At 38.5% G+C, this 22,848-nt stretch overlaps 1 protein-coding gene across 1 annotated transcript in view; it reads right to left on the bottom strand.

Annotated features, from left to right (window-relative positions):
- The window catches only part of LOC137286809 (uncharacterized), a 51,789-nt gene that overhangs the window by 5,418 nt on the left and 23,523 nt on the right, over positions 1-22,848 (bottom strand). The window lies entirely within an intron of this gene.

Below are 22,848 nucleotides of genomic sequence, written 5' to 3'. Positions count from 1 at the left end.
TAACCAGGGTATACTATAATTTGGACACACTAATTACTACTGAATAACGATTGCTTTCAAGGAATATGTTTCATGTGGCCAAAGCACTGTACGGCGGTGTACCAGCAGCAACCGCGAGAACATGCAGCCCCGATACAATTGAGAACCATTATATATTTCTGTCATGAGGTATAACGTCTCGTGAAATTGAAATCCTGAAATAAGAAGGGTCAGCTGCAAAAACAAGAAGCATCAGCCATGATTTACGTTACAAGTAAGGTGTGATTACTCATAACACAACTTTAACAACTGTAACAAGACAGAAGTAATGCAGAGTTTATTTCCTCAAAAAATAAGTTTAGAATCCAAACGATTCGTTTCTCTACTGGGTTTTATGTATTTCTTTGTATCACAGAAAGGACTCTTATGTTCTTTGTCAGTGAAGATGACCGAAGCGGTCCGATAATCTTTGAATGTAGTCTATGGTGGCAAAGCTATTAATTAGTTTTGGCTATAGTCCGTTTGGCTCAAAAGCGGACCGATGAATTGCAGTCTAGTTCGAAAGCTAATAAATATAACATCCTCTTTGAAACGCTGATCATAATCAGAACATAATACCAACTCTGTGAGTTTTTTGCAGTACCAACTCTGTGAGGTTATTGCAGAATATTTTCCTTAAAATAAAAGAAGTTGTTTAACAAACTATCAGTGAAATATCGGCACAGTGCACTATTAGTTACGAGAGAGGAGTGCAGAGAAAGGGACAGCCAGGAGTGCGAGAAAGCATGGAGGCAGCACAGCACAGGTTAATGAACAAATAACTTTCTCAGCACTTGTGCACGTGCTCCTCGAACACCTGGCTGTGCCTTTCTCTGCACTCCTCCCTCGTAATGAACAGTGAACTGTGTCAATAGTTTAATAATTTTAATGGCAACTTTAAACAACCTTTTTATCATTAAGACAAAAATTCTGCAAAAGAAACTTGCAGAGCTGGTATTATGTTTTGATTATCATCAGCGTTTCATTGAGTATGTTACGTTTATTAGTTTTCGAGTAACATTGCAATTCATCAGTCCGCCTTTGAGCCAAACTGACTATACATGACGTTTGCGAATCGTGTTTTGAGACGTTTTGTTAAAGAGTAAACGGGCACAACTTTTACACACGCCCAGCTGTCAAATTAGCAGTTTTTATCGTCAGTGGGCACAGTCATATGCACATTATCGAAAAATATATCTATGACAAAAATACACCAATATTCCAGGAATATCACGATGGGGGGACACCAGAAACGGGCTTCGCACTTTATACGATTCGAACCCTGGTTTTCGGTGAGCGATTTAAATCTGGATTCGGAGCAGGACAATATGTAACATAATATAATGTCATGTTATATAATATAACGTGTTATATTCGCAACCGCTGATGTCAGATCATTTGAAAATGCTAATCAATTGTCCGTGTGATGTTCAGCATCAACATCATCACTGTCGGACTTTCACCCACAGTTTCACTGACTGCAACTAAACAGTGTCTACTGATATTATTCTTTGGCAGCAGACGTTTACGCCAGACAGCATCAAACCTCGTGGACACACGCTCAATCGAAGGATGATCGATCGGCAGAAGGCGATTAGTGCCGAGAGTTGCCGAGTGGTCTTTCACAACAAGATGATTGACCAGCCTATCGATGAAGGTCTTAATTTTCTGTAGATATATCGGGTGAGCCGTAGCATGGTGGGTAGATACAAGTATCTTTCTTATGAGCCAGAAGCATATGATCTGTCCTCGTCGGGGAGGCCTCGGTCGAGCCTCGGGGATACCTCCATGTCAACTCGACACTCACCTCTTCTCATTTTTTCCCTTAATCTTAAACCGCTCAGGCTTACAGATATAAAATATTTGATTAATATTTTGAATTGTATATAAGAACTATTCCGAATGTCACGTAACATCAGCTCAACATAGTCTTTTTCCCCCACATCCCTTCTTACACAATGGACTTACTCTGTCTTTACCATGTGTCGCCATATATTGACCCTCATATTTGAAGGGTGAAAAAAACTTAGGTCAAAGGTGCCCCGGTCCACTATGCATAGCTGCCTCCCTTGAACGTGCCAGAAAACTATGATTGTGTCTTGGATTGCATATTTGCCCGGACAGTACGGATTCAATGTTTCTTAGATTCCCATCAGTAAATGTTGTTCCTGACGCATAGGCTGGTACGACATGTTGTAAAAGGAATAATCTCAATAATTTGCATAATTATTAACCACATGTAAATCACAATCAGAACATAATATAATAATAAACACAAATGCATTGCTTTATCTTACAAAAATCCAAACACACCAGGTGTGTACTTTCTTTTGTAAGTCAGTTTTTTAACTAACGTAATATATACTGTAAACTCACAGAAGCTGTACAAGCGACAATGTGATTTTTTCCTAAACGATCGTGTCGGTAGAAAGGATGTGATGTCTGGTGGCGGTTAAAATGAACGAAATATGAAATGGTCAGATGATACGCAATTCATAGATCTGTTTTGCTTGTTGTGTCTTAGCGTATGTTTATAGCCTGGTACCGTTTTGATAACATTTGTATATTTATGGTCAAATTCAATTTTCAAGAACACATTGTTTTACCCACCAGTTTAGTGTTTTGTTTATCCCCATAATATATTATCCTTCTTATTTTATAGGCATTAGATTTATTGACAAACATTTTCAATCAACCAGATATCAATCTTCATGTTGCATCGAAACGCCGTTTCACGAATCGATTCAAAACTTGGAGAGTCGTAACTCAAATGGCTCAACAGATAAAAGTAAAATAAAGTTCCTTAATTGCTGACACAAACCTATTCAGTGGTGAGCTCGAGTTTCATTAAATGTACTGAGATCACTTGCAACCACGATCATTTTATTAGAACACCATTATGTACATGATTCCAACTTTCTGATCACATGCTTCGGGATTGGCATTATGCTGAAGTTGCCATTGAACATATCTGAAGAAACTGGTTTTCTATATATTTATAATTATATAACTTTTAGATTATAATGTGCGCTTGACTGACATTTAGACAAAATAGAGACGCACTTTCATGGTTGAAAAACAAACTCATGGTCATTCTAGGTGCGCTTCTTTAAGTTTGGATATTGAGCAGCACGTGTATTCCACAATACTGAAGAAAGAGGACTCTCGTCTAAGGTGTAACCATATACAAACTGACTTTAAGTTATAATATTATCTTCATCACACCATATGGGATTACAAAACATTAAAATGAAAGATAGACAACTATCTTTCTTTTTGAATTTGTTATTCACATCTCTCATGTGACTGTCATTAACACAGTCATAGACTTTGATATCATTTGCGCATCGGAAAATATCGCATGTTCGTACGTTTATAGTGTATACGTTACACATCTGTAGAAAGAGCACAACCCTTTCTATGACGAGTCTTTCCGAGTGTTCTAGAATGGTCTTTCACAACAAGATGGCTGACAAGCCCATAGCTATTTAGCTTAATTTGGTGTAGGTCTCTCGGGTGAGCCGTGGCATGGTGGGTAGATACAAGTATCTTTCTTATGAGCCAGAAGCATATGATCTATCCTCGTTTGGGAGACCTCGGTCGAACCGTGGGGATACCACCATGTCAACTCGACACTCACCTTTTTGCTTACTTTAAACTTTTTTCAAAGTGGTTTAGTGATGTTCTAATTACAGGTGTAGGAGTTCAATGGATTTTGTCATAAACATTACCTTGACATACACTTCTGGTTTTCTTCACGTAAAATGTTACGTATGTTCATATGTAGTTGAGATAAATGATTATTGAATATATATATCTATAAAGGTGCACATTCGAAATACATGTAGATAGAAAAGGTCACGGGTTGTTCTTAAGTTACCACAAATTAGCAATTACTTCCAAAGTCTGCTACTCTCGGCACTAATCAACCCCCAGCCGATCAATCTTTGTTCCACTGATCACCTGTTCCCGAGGTTTACTGTTGTCTGGGGTAAACTTCTGCTGTCAAAAGAGTAACGTAAATAAACACTACTTACTTTCAGTGAGTGAAACTACGGGCATAAGTCATTTTAAACACCAGACCTGTCATCAACTCTAGGACATGAAGCCCTGAAATCAACTTGTGATGGAAATTTGTTATTTGTTGCAAAAACACCCCCCTGCTTTGAAACCGGCTGCTGAATATCTTGCTGTGAAACCAGTTTGAAGTGATACATGTTATCCACTATGGACTATTGTGCTCTAGAATTGAATATATTTTCTGAAACCAGCTTGAATAGATGTAATGTTCATATTATGAAAACTCTGGAAGGATCTGGTCTTGTGTGCTGAAACCTGTTTGTTCTATACGACCATGTAGCAAGTATAATGGTAGTCGAAAATGACTTACACACAGCGAGATAACTGATTTACGTTTTCAGTTTATACAGTGCGTGAGTCTAGTTTTTTGCCGCTTCTAGCAGTATGCCAGCAGTATGACGACTGGGACACCAGAAATGGGTTCCCACATTGTACCCATGTGGGGGATTGAACCTGGGTCTTTAATGTGACGAGCAAACGCTTTAACTACTGGGCTACCCCTCTGTCCTCCTTTTATACACCGCACGATCTGTCTTTTGATTATTTAAAAGCTACAACATAAAGTGAACGAGGATAGAGCTATAGTGTTGCGATCATATACTATTTTGAAACATTCATTTGATAGTTTGTATATGAATCTAAGTATTATCAATAAGCTTTGACGTGTGCTGTAAATGTTTTAGTTTACTCGAAAATACACTTCTCTAAATTTGATTCGTTCGCGTCATGTCGTCAAAACCAGCATCACAAACATAACATTGCGTGAGATTTCAGATCGATCCTCCAGTTGCCTACGATGCCAACTGAAGGGATTCAGGGTAGTCATCAGTATGTCTCAAAGTCCGGGTGTGGCCATACACAAAAGAGACCGAGAAAATACCTTAAATCGATGAATGCATTGTTTCAGTCAGTGATTCCATAAAGTGATATATTTTGATACTGATGTAGTGATGGATGCAATGAATACATTGACACAATAGTAAGCGGTAGAGCCAGTGTTACGGTGAATACGTTTTGTACTGTAAATATAGTTACGCTAATATTATTACAAGTGCCCAATTCAAAATTCCTATTAATGATCAATCGGTTTCTTACGGAGGTTGGCGAGTGCGGCCGACCCATACCGAATGGTCTTGCACAACAACATGTCTGCCGATCGTATTGTGACATATATAGTTAAGGTTTGCTCTCAGTGATCGGGTGAGCCGTGGCATGGTGGGTTGATAACGAATCTTTCCTGTGAGACAAAAGCATTGGATCTATCCTCGTTGGAGAGACCTCGGTCGAGCCACGGGGATACCATCATGCTAACTCGATACTCACCTTTTTATTATTTTGACTATTTTGACTTACTTTCAGTAATTTGCTCAATATTTATCTATACATAGACAGCTATAAAATACAAACTAATTACTTTTCTTTTATTAGGTTTACTCAATTATTCCTGCCGTACACAAGGTGTTGTACAAATATTATATGTGCGTGTGTGTGTGCGTGTGTGTGTGTGTGTGTGTGTGTGCGTGTGTGTGTAGATAGATAAAATCACGTTAATACCCCAGTTAATAAATATTTCTCAAAAATTGTGATAACGAAGAAGGTAAATCTTTAACTCGCATAACGTTGTCCGATATACTGTTTAAGGAAAATAGTAGATTGCTTCTTTTAAGGCTACAGCAATACATTAACCGCTATGCGTGAGGGGAAATCAGTTAATTAACTGACTTTGAGACATACTGATGACTACCCTGAATCCCTTCAGTTGGCATCGTAGGCAACTGGAGGATCGATCTGAAATCTCACGCAATGTTATGTTTGTTTGTGATGCTGGTTTTGACGACATGACGCGAACGAATCAAATCTAGAGAAGTGTATTTTCGAGTAAACTAAAACATTTACAGCACACGTCAAAGCTTATATTGATAATACTTAGATTCATATACAAACTATCAAATGAATGTTTCAAAATAGTATATGATCGCAACACTATAGCTCTATCCTCGTTCACTTTATGTTGTAGCTTTTAAATAATCAAAAGACGGATCGTGCGGTGTATAAAAGGAGGACAGAGGGGTAGTCCAGTAGTTAAAGCGTTTGCTCGTCACATTAAAGACCCAGGTTCAATCCCCCACATGGGTACAATGTGGGAACCCATTTCTGGTGTCCCAGTCGTCATACTGCTGGCATACTGCTAGAAGCGGCAAAAAACTAGACTCACGCACTGTATAAACTGAAAACGTAAATCAGTTATCTCGCTGTGTGTAAGTCATTTTCGACTACCATTATACTTGCTACATGGTCGTATAGAACAAACAGGTTTCAGCACACAAGACCAGATCCTTCCAGAGTTTTCATAATATGAACATTACATCTATTCAAGCTGGTTTCAGAAAATATATTCAATTCTAGAGCACAATAGTCCATAGTGGATAGCATGTATCACTTCAAACTGGTTTCACAGCAAGATATTCAGCAGCCGGTTTCAAAGCAGAGGGGTGTTTTTGCAACAAATAACAAATTTCCATCACAAGTTGATTTCAGGGCTTCATGTCCTAGAGTTGATGACAGGTCTGGTGTTTAAAATGACTTATGCCCGTAGTTTCACTCACTGAAAGTAAGTAGTGTTTATTTACGTTACTCTTTTGACAGCAGAGGTTTACCCCAGACAAAAGCAAACCTCGGGAACAGGTGATCAGTGAAACAAAGATCGATCGGCTGGGGGTCGATTAGTGCCGAGAGTTGCCAAGTGGTTCTTTCACAACAAGATGGCTGACCAGCCTATCGATAAAGGGCTTAACTTTCTGTCGATATATCTGGTGAGCCGTAGCATGGTGGGTAGATACAAGTATCTTTCTTATGAGCCAGAAGCATATGATCTATCCTCGTTGGGGAGGCCTCGGTCGAACCTCGAGGGTACCACCATGTCAACTCGACACTCACCTTTTCCCTTACTTTAAACGTTTTCAGTGATGTTCTAATTTCGGTGATATAGGAATTCAATGAATTTATGTAACAAACATTATCTTGACATATTCTTTTCGATTTCTTCACACACAAGTGCTGTGTTTGTTCATGTGTAGTAGAGATAAATCATTCTAAAAAATATATATGTGAAGGTGCATATTCGAAATAGATTGAAATGATACGCAGTTTATAGTTCTGTTTTGTTTACTATCTTTTAGCAACTGTTTTAACTTGGTAGCATTTTGATAACATTTGTTAATATACAGTCAAATTCAATTTTCAAGAACACATTACTTTGCCCACCAGTTTAGTGTTTTGTTTATCCCCATAATACATTATAACTCATATTTTATAGGCATCAGATTTATTGACAAACATTTTCAATCAATTAGATTTCAGTCTTCCTGTTGCATCGAAACGCCTTTCAAGAATCAGTTCAGAACTGTGAGAGTCGTAACTCAAATGGCTCAACAGATAAAACCAAACTGAAGTTCCTTTATTGCTGACTCAAACCTATTCAATGGTGAGCTCGAGTTTCATTAAATGTACTGAGATCACTAGCAGCCACGATCATTTTATTAGAACACTATTATGTACATGATTCCAACTTTCTGATCACACGCTTTGGGATCCTTGGGATTATAGTGATGTTTCTGTTGAACACATCTGAAGAAAATGGTTTTATATATACATTTATAATTATATAATTTTGAGATTGTAACGTGCGATGGACTGACAACTAGACAGAATAGAGACGCGCTTTTATGGTTGAAGATATTAAATCATGCTTATTTCAGGTGCGCTTCTCTAATTTTGGATATTGAGCAGCACGTGTATTGCACAATACTGAAGAAAGAGGACCCTCGTCTAAGATGTAACCGTATACAAACTGACGTTAAGCTATAATACTATCCTCATAACACCATATGGGATTACAAAATATTAAAAGAAAGATAGACTATTATCTTTCTTTTTGAATTTGTTATTCACATCTCTCATGTGACTGTCATTTTCACTGTCATAGACTTCGATATGATTTGCGCATCGGAAAATATCGCATGTTCGTATGTTTCTCGTGTATACGTTACACATCTGTAGAAAAAACATAACCAAGTCTTTAAAGGGCATTTAGAAGTGAAATACATAAGAATGAAGATTTTATGGATATCAACTTCTTTATTATGGGAACACAACGTTTCAGAGTTAATGCTTACTCCTTCATCAGGTGATTGAGAATGGGGTACAGAGCTATATTTATATGTACAGGTAAACAATAACAAAGTAACAAGTGGAATGAATTAACGAAAGCTGGAAGCCAGTATAAACAAGCACTGATAGGAAGCCGACAGTTATGATAACAATGATGGAAGCCAATGGTAATAACATTACACATGATAGGATTATGTTTACATAACACAGATTGGGGATGAAGGACGACGTACATGATTGGGGATTAAGGATGGAAGCCAATGGTGATTACATTACACATGATTGGATGATATTTACATAATATTATTGCAAATGCCCAATCCACCATTCCTATCAATGATCAATCGGTTTCTTACGGAGGTTGGCGAGTGCGGCCGACCCATACCGAATGGTCTTGCACAACAACATGTCTGCCGATCGTATTGTGACATATATAGTTAAGGTTTGCTCTCAGTGATCGGGTGAGCCGTGGCATGGTGGGTTGATAACGAATCTTTCCTGTGAGCCTAAAGCATTGGATCTATCCTCGTTGGGGAGACCTCGGTCGAGCCACGGGGATACCATCATGCTAACTCGACACTCACCTTTTTTTTGCACTGTACTGTTTTATTTTCGATTCATTTAAAGATTTAGAAAAACATCATTGCCGATATTACAGGCATTATTCAAAGTAACTTGGGGTCGCATTTCAGTGTTCGCAGTGATGAGTGGGTTAGTGAGTTGAGTTTTACGTCGCCTTGAGCCATATTGCAGCAATATCACGCAAGGAAACACCAAAATTGAGATTCGCTCATTGTACCCATGTGGAGAATCGAACCACGGCCTTCAGCGTGTTCAGCGAACGTGTTAAACCTTTAGTCTTTCCCCACCGATTCCCAGTAATGAGCTGGAGGGGTGTGCATGGATCTTTAATGTATTTGCTCACCTCAACTAAGTGTAACAACTCTCTTTTTTCGCCAGTTGTCTCTACTGTGACTAACCTTTACATCTATGAGTATGTGCGCGTGTGAGATGTCTCCGTGCATGAGGTTTCAATTTTTCATCTCACACACGGAACACATTCACAGACCTTCTAGCAAATAATACCACCCTATCCACAATCTCCCGTCCCCCATCCCCAGCACACACACTTATACACATCTCTTACACACAACTCTGCAACCATTTGATCACTGTACTCCTGCCGTTAGTACACACACACACTCATTCCGCATACAACCACGTCCTACCCTCACCCCTGTATTCACAACCCAGCACTCATCACCTCACTGTCACACATTATACTAAACTGTTAAGCCCACTCTGATTTACACATTGTGCCAATGTGGGGATCGAACCACGACCTCGGATTTTCAATGAGTTTACTTTCATTTGCTCACCCCAATTAAATGCAACATTTTTTCCACAAGTTGCTTCTACTGCAGTTAAACTTTACATTTGTGAGTATGTGTGCACGTGTGTTGTGTGTGATGTCTCCACACAACGGGCTACGACATTTCGATCTTTCATCTCACACATAAAACACATTCAGACGCTTTCTTGCAAATATACCCAATCCTTCATCTCGCACCCCGCCCACATTTGCATTAAGTAGACAGGTTTTCCGAGTGAAGTGAGATTTGTGATATATAGCATCACGTAAGTACCTTTTAAACGTTGATATTTCATTTAGTCTTATTTGGGACAGTCTATCAGAAAATATGTTTCGTCCTCCGTCACACCCCATAATTTACAAAGGCGCTCGTCCAGTGGGGTTACAGGTCTGCTATAAAGCAACCAGATTCTGTGGCCAGAGGAAGAATCCGATGCCGCAATATAGCGACATCATCAGTCAGATTTAGCAACACCAAGAAAGAAGCGACAGACTCGGGTTTGTACTGAGTTAATGCAGCTATGTTAGTCCCCAGATGGCTGCTACACATATTTACCATGTGCCACAAACATTCCATGTGTCCTCTTTGAGAATGCTTTTATGTATGTATTTATTTTTGGAAAATACTTTTAAAACTTCAGGTGTGTATTTTCTTTTAAAGGTCAGTCTGTTCACTTAAGTGCAATATTTTTCTTTTTTTTCTTTTTTTTTTTTTTTTTTTTGTAAAATGAACAATATGAAATTTTGTTTGCTGGGTTTTAGCGACTGTTTTCAGTCTGGTATCGTTTTAATAACGTCTGTAAATCTTTGGTCAAAAATATCAGTCGTCCTGTTACATCGAAAGGAATGCAAGTAAAGACTGGACAGGTGTAATTTACGATCAACACCTATAAATAACATCGATATCAAACTGCTGACTAAAACCTTATTTTAAGAAAAAATGTGCGACTGTATATGTGATCCATGGTCGATCGTATTGGTAGTCTGACTGACCAAACTATTATTTGACTTATTTACCTAATTATTGCAGTCATGATTGGTCAATCCATTGCCTAGCTCGCTAAATGCGATATTGCTTCTGTCCACCAACGTAGTTATTACGCCACACTATCACCACCTTGTTCTTGATACTTTGTTGTTGATCCTAGGGCTTTTACTGAGATGTGTGAGAAAGAAGACAAAATATCCATCAAACCCATCTTCGCACTGAACAGTGTTTCCCAGGGTCCGTGTGTGTACTTCTTTTCTTAGGTTACATTTCTTTGCTTTTGTTTATTTTATTCCTGAAATAATGTATACACTTATGCTAAAGGTTACAGTTAAATTTACTCTTTCCTTACAAAACATATGGTGGATTTAACCACTTCTATATTTTGCTGAAGTTATAATACTTCTTCTGTATTCAACTGCACTGAAGAGAAACTTCAATGGTTCAGTACAATGAGATTATATGAGCGCTTTGGTGATTTGGATCTCGTGTGGCCTGTGTATTGCACAACGATGAGGAAAGAGGACTCTCGTCGAAGGTGCATTATGTCGCCAAACTCACTTTTGATATCACCCAGTGAGATCAAGGAGGGACATCGATTACAAAACGTAAACCCATGTGATCCTTGTCTACTAGCTGTTGAGACTGACTTCAGCCCAGCCACACAGATTGGCCTTGCACAACAACATGTCTGCCGATCGTATTGACATATATAGTTCAGGTTTACATTCAATGATCGGGTGAGCCGTGGCATGGTGGGTTGATAACGAATCTTTCCTGTGAGACAAAAGCATTGGATCTATCCTCGTTGGAGAGACCTCGGTCGAGCCACGGGGATACCATCATGCTAACTCGACACTCACCTTTTCATTATTTTGACTATTTTGACTTACTTTCCGTATTATGTTCAATATCTATCTGTACATAGGTAGGCTTAGAAATACAAACTAATGCTTTTTCTTCTCATTAGGTTTACTCATTTATTCGTTCTGTACACAAAGTGCTGTACAAATATTATGTGTGTGTGTTTGTCTGTCTGTGTGTGTGCGTGTGCGTGTAGATAGACAAAATCAAGTTAATACCCCAGTTAATAAACATTTCTTAAAATTGTGATAACGTAGAAGGTAAATCTTTAACTCGCATAACGTTGTCCGATATACTGTTTAAGGAAAATAGTAGATTGCTTCTTTTAAGTCTACAGCAATACATTAAGCGCTATGCGTGAGGGGAAATCAGTTAATTAACGGACCTTGATACATACTGATGACTACCCTCAATCCCTTCAGTTGGTATCGTAGGCAACTGGAGGATCGATCTGAAATCTCACGCAATGTTATGTTTGTTTGTGATGCTGGTTTTAACGACATGACGCGAACGAATCAAATTAAGAGAAGTGTATTTTCGAGTAAACGAAAACATTAATTACATACGTCAAAGCTCATATGAATAAAACTTAGATTCTTACACAAACTGTCAAATGAAAATTTCTAAATAGCTCTTCTTCTACAGTTGTATCCTCGTTCACTTTATGTTGTAGCTTTTAAATAATTAAAAGACAGATTCTGCAATGTATAAAAGGAGGGCGATGGGGTAGCCTAGTGGTTAAAGCGTTTGCTCGTCATATTAAAGACTCAGGTTCGATCCCCCACATGGGTACAATGTGGGAACCTATTTCTGGTGTCCCAGTCGTCATACTACTGGAATACCGCTAGAAGCGGCGGAAAACTAGATTCACGCACTGTATAAACTGAAAACGTAAATCAGTTATCTCGCTGTGTGTAAGTCATTTTTTGACTACCATTATACTTGCTACATGGTCGTATAGAACAAACAGGTTTCAGCACACAAGACCAGATCCTTCCAGAGTTTTCATAATATGAACAGTACATCTATTCAAGCTGGTTTCAGAGAATATTTTCAATTCTGGAGCACAAAAGCCTATAGTGGATAACATGTATCACTTCAAACTGATCTCACAGCAAGATATTCAGCAGCCGGTTTCAAAGCAGGGAGTGGGGTGTTTTTGCAACAAATAACAAATTTCCATCACAAGCTGATTTCAGGGCTTCATGTACTAGACTTGATGCCAGCTCTGGTGTTTAAAATGACTTATGCCCACAGTTTCACTGACTGAAAATAAGTAGTGTCTATTTACGTTACTCTTTTGCCAGCAGATGTTTACCCCAGACAACAGTAAACCTCGGGAAAAAGTGATCAGTGGAACAAAGATCGATCGGCTGGGGGTCGATTAGTGCCGAGAGATGCCAAGTGGTTCTTTCACAACAAGATGGCGGACCAGCCTGTCGATAAAGGCCTTAACTTTCTGTCCATACATCGGGTGAGCCGTAGCATGGTGGGTAGATACAAGTATCTTTCTTATGAGCCAGAAGCATATGATCTATCCTCGTTGGGGAGGCCTCGGTCTAACCGCGGGGATACCGCCATGTCAACTCGACACTCACCTTTTCCCTTACTTTTAACTTTTTCAGTGATGTTCTAATTTCGGTGATGTAGGAATTCAATGAATTTATGTAACAAACATTATCTTGACATATTCTTTTCAATTTCTTCACACACAAGTCCTGTGTCTGTTGATATGTAGTCGAGATAAATGATTATAGAAAATATATATGTAAAGGTGCATATTCGAAATAGATTGAAATGGTATCCAGTTTATAGTTCTGATTTGTTTATTGTGTTTTAGCAACTGTTTTAGCCTGGTAGCAATTTGATAACATTTATATATTTATGGTCAAATTCAATTTTCAAGAGCACATTATTTTGCCCACCAGTTTAGTGTTTTCTTTATCCATATAATATATTATCCCTCTTATTATATAGGCATCAGATTTATTGACAAACATTTTCAATCAACTAGATATCAATCTTCCTGTTGCATCGAAACGCCGTTTTGCGAATCGTTTCAAAACTGGGAGAGTCGTAACTCAAATGGCTCAACAGCTAAAAACAAACTGAAGTTCCTTTATTGCTGACTCAAACCTATTCAGTGGTAAGCTCGAACTAGATTCAAAGTACTGAGATCACTAGCAACCACGATCATTTTATTAGAACACCATTATGTACATGATTCCAACTTTCTGATCACACGCTTCAGGATCCTTGACATTATACTGATGTTTCTGTCGAACACATATGAAGAAAATGGTTTTGTATATACATTTATAATTACATAATTTTTATATTATAATGTGCGCTTGACTGACATTTAGACAGAATAGAGACGCGCTTTTATGGTTGAAGAAATTAAATAATGGTCATTCTAGGTGCGCTTCTCTAATTTTGGATATTGAGGAGCACGTGTATTGCACAATACTGAAGAAAGAGGACTCTCGTCGAAGGTGCAGCCATTTATACAAACTGACTTTAAGTTATAATATTATCCTCATCACACCATATGGGATTACAAAATATTAAAAAGAAAGATAGACTACTATCTTCCTACCATCTTCTGAATTTGTTATTCACATTTCTCATGTGACTGTCATTAATACATTCGTAGACTTTGGTATGATTTGCGCATAGGAAAATATCACATTTCGTATGTTTTTCGTGTATACGTTACACATCTGTAGAAAGAGCATAACCCTCTCTATGACGAGTCTTTCCGAGTGTTTCCGATTGGTTTCTCTTACAACAAGATGGCTGACCAGCCCATAACTATTAAGCTTTGTTTGGTATAGGCATCTAGGGTGAGCCGTTACATGGTGGGTAGATACAAGTATCTTTCTTATGAGCCAGAAGCATATGATCTATCCTCGCTCGGGGAGGCCTCGGTCGAACCGCGGGGATACCACCATGTCAACTCGACACTCACCTTTTTGCTTACTTTTAACTTTTTCTAAGGTGGTTTAGTCATGTTCTAATTACAGGCTTAGGAGTCCAATGGATTTTGTCATAAACATTATCTTGATATACTCTTTTCGCTTTCTTCACGTAAACTGATATGTATGTTCATATGTAGTCGAGATAAATGATTATTGAATATATATCTATAAAGGTGCACATTCGAAATAGATAGAAAAGGTCATGGGTCTTTTCTTAAGTTACCACAAATTAGCAAATACTTCCCTAGTCTGCTACTTTTGTGTCATTATCTCAACAGGACGGATACAGTGAGACCAATCAATGCAGTGATTAACGTGATGCTAACGTGAATACAGTGATACAGGAAATATGTTTGTGTATTACGTACTGTGAATGTGTGGATACAATGGTACAGCGAATACATTGATTCAGACAGAGTGATGTTATACCCAAATTTCACCTCATACAGGTATGACATATGTAAAATATTTACACGTGTAAACTATCCATTACACGAGCTCTTTCTTATAAGATTACGAGGAATTACTTTAGAATAAAAATATCTACAATAGTTCAAATTAAACATACATGCCGGGAATACATTGATTCAGTATATTATATACACGTCAACTCAGTAAATACCTTGGTTCAATTAATGCATTGTTTCATTAATTAGGGCATAAATGCGCTTATACAGTGAATATAGTTACACAATATATGAAGTCGCTGGGATACGTTGGTGCAGTGAATATGTTGACACAGTGGAAAGCGGTAGAGTCAAAACTGTGATACGATGAATACGTTCGTACTGTAAATACAGATACACTAATATTATTACAAGTGCCCAATCCACCATTCCTATCAATGATCAATCGGTTTCTAACGGAGGTTGGCGAGTGCGGCCGACCCATACCGAATGGCCTTGCACAGCAACATGTCTGCCGATCGTATTGTGACATATATAGTTAAGGTTTGCTCTCAGTGATCGGGTGAGCCGTGGCATGGTGGGTTGATAACGAATCTTTCCTGTGAGACAAAAGCATTGGATCTATCCTCGTTGGGGAGACCTCGGTCGAGCCACGGGGATACCATCATGCTAACTCGATACTCACCTTTTTTGCACTGTACTGTTTTATTTTCGATTCATGTAACGATTTAGAAAAACATCATTGCCCATATTACAGGCATTACTCAAAGTAACTTGGGGCCGCATTTCAGTGTTCGCAGTAATGAGTGGGTGAGTCAGTTGAGTTTTACGTCGCTTTGAGCCATATCCCAGCAATATCACGCAAGGAAACACCAAACTGAGATTCACTCATTGTACCCATGTGGAGAATCGATCCACGGCCTTCAGCGTGTTCAGCGAACGCGTTAAACCTTTAGTCTTTCCCCACCGACTCCAAGTAATGAACTGGAGGGGTGTGCATGGATTTTCAATGCTCACCTCAACTATGTGTAACAACTCCTTTTTTCGCCAGTTGTCTCTACTGTGGCTAACCTTTACATCTATGAGTATGTTCGCGTTGATGTCAGCTCTGGCATTTAAAATGACTTATGCCCGTAGTTTCCCTGACTGCAACTAAGTAGTATTTATCAACGTTACTCTTTTGCTCCAGACAAAAGTAAACCTCGGGAAAAGGTGATCAGTGGAACAAAGATCGATCGGCTGGGGGTCGATCTGTGCCGGGAGTTGCCAAGTGGTTCTTTCACAACAAGATGGCTGACAAGCCTATCGATAAAGGGCTTAACTTTCTGTCGATATATCGGGTGAGCCGTAGCATGGTGGGTAGATACAAGTATCTTTCTTATGAGCCAGAAGCATATGATCTGTCCTTGTTGGGGAGGCCTCGGTCGAACCTCAAGGATACCGCCATGTCAACTCGACACTCACCTTTTCCCTTACTTTTAACTTTTTCAGTGATGTTCTAATTTCGGTGATGTAGGAATTCAATGAATTTATGTAACAAACATTATCTTGACATATTCTTTTCGATTTCTTCACACACAAGTCCTGTGTCTGTTCATATGTAGTCGAGATAAATGATTATAGAAAATATATATGTAAAGGTGCATATTCGAAATAGATTGACATGGTATCCAGTTCATAGTTCTGTTTTGTTTGTATTGTTTAGCAACTGTTTTAGTCTGGTAGCAATTTGATAACATTTGTATATTTATGGTCAAATTCAATTTTCAAGAGCACATTATTTTGCCAACCACTTTATTGGTTTCTTTATCCATATAATATATTATCCCTCTTATTATATAGGCATCAGATTTATTGACAAACATTTTCAATCAACTAGATATCAATCTTCATGTTGCATCGAAAGGCTGTTTTGGGAATCGATTCAAAACTGGGAGAGTCGTAACTCAAATGGCTCAACAGCTAAAAACAAACTGAAGTTCCTTTATTGCTGACTCAAACCTATTCAATGGTGAGCTCGAGTTTCATTAAATGTACTGAGATCACTAGCAACCACGATCATTTTATTAGAACACCATTATGTACATGATTCCAACTTTCTGATCACACGCTTCAGGATCCTTGACATTATACTGATGTTTCTGTCGAACACATATGAAGAAAATGGTTTTGTATATACATTTATAATTACATAATTTTTATATTATAATGTGCGCTTGATTGACAACTAGACAGAATAGAGACGCGCTTTCATGGTTGAAGAAATTATATCATGGTCATTCTAGGTGCGCTTCTTTAATTTTGAATATTGAGTAGCACGTGTATTGCACAATACTGAAGAAAGAGGACTCTCTTCTAAAGTGCAGCAATATATACAAACTGACTTTAATATTATCCTCATAACACCATATGGGATTACAAAATGTTAAAAAGAAAGATAGACTACTATCTCTCTACCATCTCTTGAATTTGTTATTCACATCTCTCATGCGACTGCCATTAACACAGTCGTAGACTTTGGTATGATTTGCGCATAGGAAAATATCACGTATACGTTTTTCATGTATACGTTACACATCTGTAGAAAGAGTATAACCCTTTCCGTGACGACTCTTTCCAAGTGTTCCCGAGTGGTTCTTTCACAACAAGATGGCTGACAAGCCCATAACTATTAAGCTTAGTATTATGTAGGTCTCGCAGGTGAGCCGTGGCATGGTGGGTAGATACAAGTATCTTTCTTATGAGCCAGAAGCATATGATCTATCCTCGTTGGGGAGACCTCGGTCGAACCTCGGGGATACCACCATGTCAAATCGACACTCACCTTTTGCCTCACTTTTAACTTCTTAAGTTGGTTAATGATGTTCTAATTATAAGGGTAGGAGGTCAATGAATTTAGGTAATAAAGGGTATCTTGACATAGCCTTTTCGTTTTCTTCACGCAAACATATGTCTGTTCATATGTAGTCGAGATAAATGATCATTGAAAATGTATGTGTAAAGGTGAATATTCGAAATATATTGAAAAGGTCACGGATTGTTCACAAATCAGCAGTTCTCCTAGCAGCAAACATCCTAAGTATGAAAACCTTCATTTTACAGACGAAACTCGGAGTTCGCCACACAGTTTCTTCACCTTACATGCATGTGTGGGTTAATCATACATTAACCTGATATGATGTAAGGATGTTCATGAGTATTTATTGTGTCATTGTCACACCAGGATGTACACAGTGAAACCCGACAATGCGGTGATGATCGTCATGCTACCGTGAATGTCCGGATTAGAACATTGGTCTTCAGTAACGCATGCTTGTAACAGGCGACTAACAGGACAGGGTGGTCAGGCTCGCTAACTGGCTTGACACATGTCATTGTATCTCATTTGCGCAGAACGATGCTCATGTTGTTGATCACTGGATTGTCTTGTCCAGACCGCCGCCATATAGTTGAAATATTGCTGAGAACCTTTTTTTAATTTTGACCATTCTGTTTTACTTTCGGCACACCGAAACGTCCAGAAAAAACGTTAGTGAAACGTATCTAACTGACAGGAACATCATTGGCGATGTTAGAGACATAGTATTAACAAAGTAAAATGGGGCCGCATTTCCACTGTTCGCAGTTATGAGCTTGAAAGGTGCGCATGGATTCATTCATTGTTCGGCAGTTCAAAATCAGCGGCAGATTTCTGCAAGAAATAAACTATTTTTATTTTGTTTTTAAACTAAGTTTTATTTAAATGAATATGCTAAAATATTATTCTCTTAGGCTAAATAAAAAGTGAAATGTTTCGCGGGCATCAGCCCATCACTTTTATAATGCTCGAGTCGGAGTGACTATTTAAGATGTCAACTTATCATTCTAAACTCAATTTTAGGTCAAGACATGTGTTTGCCCGGCAGTCTGTTATGACATTTATCACTCGCTGTCTTTCCTGTTATGTGACATCAATTTGTGGCCACAAACGTTAGATTCCATTCCCACTGCCAGTGAACCTAAACAGAATCAACCAGAATGACATCTTCGAATTCATGTTACCTCGAGATGAATAAATTTAAAACAGTCAAATTGCTAACTAAAACCTTTTTAAAGGTGAGGCTGTTGAAAGCCCCATGTCCAAGGTCGGTCGAAGCCACAGTCCATTGATGGGCCTGGAGCTATTGGGAAGCTGACTGGCCGTTGCAATATTTTAATTATTTTCCTAATCATCGTAGTTATGGCTCATCAACCCATTGACAAGCTTGCTGAATAGTGAATTGTATGTGTCTACTGAAGTTGTCATCAAGCACACATGACACCTTGTTGCTGATCACTTAGTTCACTATTCTAAGCCTTGTAGTGAGCGAGTGAGTGAGTTTAGGTTTACGCCGCGCCCATCAATATTCCAGCTATATGGCGGCAGTCTGTATATAACCGAGTCTGGACCAGACAATCCAGTGATCAACAACATGAGCATCGATCTGCGCAATTGGGAACCGATGACTTGAGTCAACCTAGTCAGCTAGCCTGACCACCCAGATCTCGTTAGTCGCCTCTTACGACAAGCATAGTCGCCTTTTATGGCAAGCATGGATTGCTGAAGGCCTATCCTTCCCAGGGACCTTCTCGGGTCCCTTGTAGTGAAATATCGGAGAAAGAAAACAAAATCCCTACCAAACCGGTCTTAACACGTAACACAGTTAAATTTCCTTTATGTAGCCAAACTCATTTCTAATATTATGCTAACAACACATACGCGGGATTACAAAACGTAAAACCCTGTGATCCTTGTCTACTACCTTTGAGTTTGATGATCGTGGGTATCGAGTGGCCAATGTATCGTATATCAATGACGAAAGTGGACACTCTATCAGTATTATGATAAGAACATTCACACGAGATTACAAAATATTAAACACTGTCAACCCTACATATATACTATTATATATACTTTTATTATCCTCCAAATCGGAGAGAAATCACATCAGAAATACAATGAAGATCATATGATTACATCAGAAGTAGGGAGAGACTCCGATATGTTTCTATTGAGGTGATGTCCTTCTGAACCGCCAAGCAAATCAAAGTAAACACATTGAACATCCACCCTTCGAGATCATTACTGCGGAAAGTAAATATCCGACCCAGTGTAACTTTGTGTAACGCCTGTTATATCACAATGATATTCGCATCAGATACGTTATATTTTTTATTTTTCTGAACTTTTTTGTGTACTGAAAGCAAAACAGAATAGTCAAAATAATAAAAAGGAGAGTATCGAGTTAGCATGATGGTATCCACGTGGCTCGACCGAGGTCTCCCCAACGAGGATAGATCCAATGCTTTAGGCTCACAGGAAAGATTCGATATCAACAATGCCACGGCTCACCCGATCACTGAATGTAATCTTTAACTATAAATGTCAATACGAGCGAACTGCAGACATGTTGTTGTGCAAGGCCATTCGGTACAGATAGCCGATTGAACATTCACAGTCAGTTGACTTGTTCCACTTGGAGCAAAATTTAGTATAACGATATTCACTTTTCTAATGTATTCACTGAATCATTGTGGTGACTTTAACACCGAAACGCTGAATCATCTTGTCTACTGAATCGATGTATCCCTGTTTTCATAGTGATGCCATTTTCAATGTACAAATGTATTTGTAAATCACAATCTCAATAGCAATATCTAGTGGACAAGGTTCACATGGTTGATCTTGTTTCATGCTGTGTGATCCCACGCGGGTCTTCTTAATATTAGCATAATAAGTGAACTTGGTTACATAAGGCAAATTCGACGAGACTTCATTGTTGTGCAATACATTGCTCATTCGATATCCAAAATAACCAAAGCGCTAGTGCACTATCTCCACGCACTGAATCTTTATAGCAAACGGATTCTTTATAATCCACTTCAAAATTAAGGCACGCATTATAATTTCAGAACAAAACTTTTCTGCATATTGAAATTAAAACTGAATAGTCTGTATGTCAGGTTAACATAGTGTATCCCCATGGCTCGGTTGATGCCTCTCCAGCAATGATAGATTCAGCACTCGACAACTTCCGTATAACCTGATTGATCTTTGACAGGGATGTTGACCTGGGACACTTGCAATAATATCAGCATACCGGTAACTATAGTGACTGTGCAAATGTAGTCATTGTATCCAATGTATTACTGAAGCTGTACCACTATATCAACGTATTCATATTACGTCAATGTATCACTTTATTTATTGTGTAACTGTATTCATTGTACAAGTGCATCTACTGAAACAATGCATCCACTGAAACAACACATTCACTGAATCAATGCATTCACTGAATCAATGCATTCACTGAATCAATGCATTCATCGAATCACGGTATTTACTCAGCACACGTGAACATGTATACTGTAGCAATGTATCCATAAATACATTAGTATACATTTTTCCTGTTGATCAATTCATTGTTTGGTTTCACCGCATCCATCCTGATGAGTAAATGACACAAGATCGGAGGCCATGAAGCTAATTATCAATACACCCTTATTATTGACAAAATTAACAAAACACAACTGGGAATCGCATATCATCACCATTTCATGTTTCATTTATTTTAAACCCAACAGATATCAATGTATACACTCTCTCACCGATGAAAAAGACATGCTGTCGCTTATACAGCCACTGGGAGTTCACATGTTCTTCTTTTGCATATAAACACTTAAGTTACGGAAATGACGTGCAAAAGAGAGTACACTTCAAGTGTTTTGGGAATATTTGCAAAAGCACAACGCAATTGTTTTGAATGATGTTTTCATTAAGACTTACAAGTTACAAACATTCGTTTATTCCCGTTACCACACTGCGTGTTGGATTGTGGGACAGGAACAGCCCGAAATGAAAGTTTGAATCCTTACTTATCCAGGCAAACATGATATCTAAAACACAAACTTCATTTTCTGTCATGTCCAAAGGAAGCAACTCTGTACAGCGATATCCGACAAATGGGACATTTGGCGTAACGTGGTCACATCTCAACTGTGATGATGAACACATGTCAATAAATATTAAAGTCTAACATCTGAGTGTATGTCCACACCTTGTAACAAGGTATATTCTGGTAAAAACGTAACGTTGAACTGATGTTACGTTAAGCCCGGGATGGTAAAATCACTCCGATGGAAATAGACGACAATAACAGTTTTGATACAGGACACATATAGTAAAACCTGACAGAGATATTCATTTCTGTCCTACAGACCATTTAAAATTAAAGTAAAAATATGAAAAGGTGAGTGTCGAGTTGACATGGTGGTATCCCCGCGGTTAGACCGAGGCCTCCCCGACGAGGATAGATCATATGCTTCTGGCTCATAAGAAAGATACTTGTATCTACCCACCATGCTACGGCTCACCCGATATGTAGACAGAAAGTTCAGCCCTTTATCGATACACTGGTCCGCCATCTTGTTGTGAAAGAATCACTCGGCAACTCTCGACTCTAATCGACTTCAGCCGATCGATCTTCGCTCCATTGATCGCCTGTCACCGAGGTTTTTTGCTGTCTGGTGTAAACGTCTGCTGGAAAAGAGTAGTGTTAATAGACACTACTTAGTTGCAGTCAGTGAAAATAAGGTCGCTTTACATATTTACTTACAGGAGTATATTTGCTTATGTAAACGTCGCAAAAAGAATTTACTCACGTAAGTATTTACATTCCTGGCATAACTATACACTTGCTCCAGAGAAAAAGTAACTCTCTATTTACTATCCGAGAATTTCATTCCAGGGGCAAACATTTGATATGCTCCTGTGAGTCAATGTATTGCAACATATGATTGTAATTATGCTTTATCAATGTTTCATCAAATACATCATAGTGAGTGAGTGAGTGAGTTTAGTTTTACTCCGTACTCAGCAATATTCCAGCTAAATGGCGGGGCTCTGGAAATAATCAGCTCTGGAAAAGACAATCCAGTGATCAACAGCTT

This window comes from Haliotis asinina, chromosome 6, assembly GCF_037392515.1.
Source record: "Haliotis asinina isolate JCU_RB_2024 chromosome 6, JCU_Hal_asi_v2, whole genome shotgun sequence".
NCBI lineage: Eukaryota > Metazoa > Mollusca > Gastropoda > Lepetellida > Haliotidae > Haliotis > Haliotis asinina.
The sequence above is the reverse complement of the archived record's forward strand: the minus strand, read 5'-3'. Positions and strand labels throughout refer to the sequence as shown.